Source organism: Nematolebias whitei, chromosome 1 (assembly GCF_014905685.2).
Source record: "Nematolebias whitei isolate Nwh7 chromosome 1, NemWhi1, whole genome shotgun sequence".
Classification (NCBI taxonomy): domain Eukaryota; kingdom Metazoa; phylum Chordata; class Actinopteri; order Cyprinodontiformes; family Rivulidae; genus Nematolebias; species Nematolebias whitei.
This window is the reverse complement of record NC_056498.1, coordinates 45941066-45942662: the sequence shown is the minus strand read 5'-3', so window position 1 is coordinate 45942662 and position 1597 is coordinate 45941066.

The window sequence follows — 1597 nt, the reverse complement described above, 5'->3', positions numbered from 1 at the left end:
TTTTATAATCCGGTGCGTTTTTTTAATCGGGTGCGTTTTATAATCCGATGCGTTTTATAATCCGGTGCGTTTTATAATCCGGTGCGTTTTATAATCCGGTGCGCTCGTACTCATCTGCTCACACAGACTCATGTTCGTGCTGCTGTTTGGTGTGTTTTTATTGTTTTTACACTATTGGTGCTTAGCGTATTTTTAGTTAAAGTTTCTCTTAGTTCATATCTTACATCATATTAGTTTTTTTTTTACATTTTATTGTTGGATGTAACTGGGACTCTACATCATTTCGTTCCACCTCATGTACCACGTGTGGCGCGAATGACAAAGAAACTCTGACTGATAGTCTGATAAATACGGTACTCTGAAGTTTATTTGATTAAAATTTGTTGCAGTTTAAAGACTTTCTTTCTTATTTCAACCTCAGGGTGGAAAGTGTGACTCCGTCGTTCCCTCTCCCCAACATTTAAATTAAAGGCCAGCGTTCCTTGGAGGAAGCGCTCGTTTCCTCTCATGCCAGAAACACGGATCACGAGGAGCTGAAAATGTTCTGGTCAGACCTCGAGTGTTACATGAACAAGTCGTCAGCACTCGGAGCACATGCTGGGTATGACCCTCAGCCACCACACCAAGTGTTATTTCTGGACGCAGTGATAGATTTATAGTGAAACAGACCGTGTGCAGTTAAAAGTCATTTTTAACTTTTTTTCATCGTTTCTTTTCTAAATTTATTTTCTGTTGTACAATTGTTTTAAAATTATTTTATTGTTTGTTTTTATGGTTTGTTGTTACTCTCTTACTATTGTATGTACTTTTGCTGCCTTCGGTTGATTATAAATACACTAAATAAATAAAGTTTATTATCACAATAAATGCCAAAAAGTATTTAGATAAATATTTGAGTCCACGTGTTTCATCTTTGGTAAGAACCACTGAACCACGGCGCCGTCGTCTCCCGTCATTCAACACGTCAACACCTGAGAGCTTCCTGTTCTCGTCCATCAGCGGAGCAGGAATCGTCTTTTCTCTCTTGTTTACCTGCAGCTCGGGGGGTGGGGGGGGGGGGGTCTGTGACATGACCCACAGCTCATCACCTGCTTCGACAAACAGGAAGTGAAAAACGAGCAAACAACCTGAAGGTCCGTGTGTTGCTAAGCACCTTTTGTAACGAACACTGAGTGGAAACAGAAACCGTGTCAGGCTGGAACATCCGGTCGGAGCCGAAGCAAAGACCCGGCAGGTACCGCAGGTCCAACCTGGAACAATAAACAGAACCTGACGTGGCAGAACCGGCTGCCTGTGTGGTGACAGAACACCAAATAAAGTTGGATAATTTAAAAAATAAACATTATCATTCACTGTACGACTCAACAATCTGTCAGGCTTGTTATCATTATCATCAATATTATTATTATCATAATTAATCATTAGCATCATTATTATCATTATTAATATTAATTAATATTATCATCATTATTAATATTATCATTATCATCATCATTATTATTGTTATCATTATCATCATTATTATTATTATCATCATTATTATTATCATCATTATTATTATCATCATTATTATCATAATTATTATCATTATCATCAT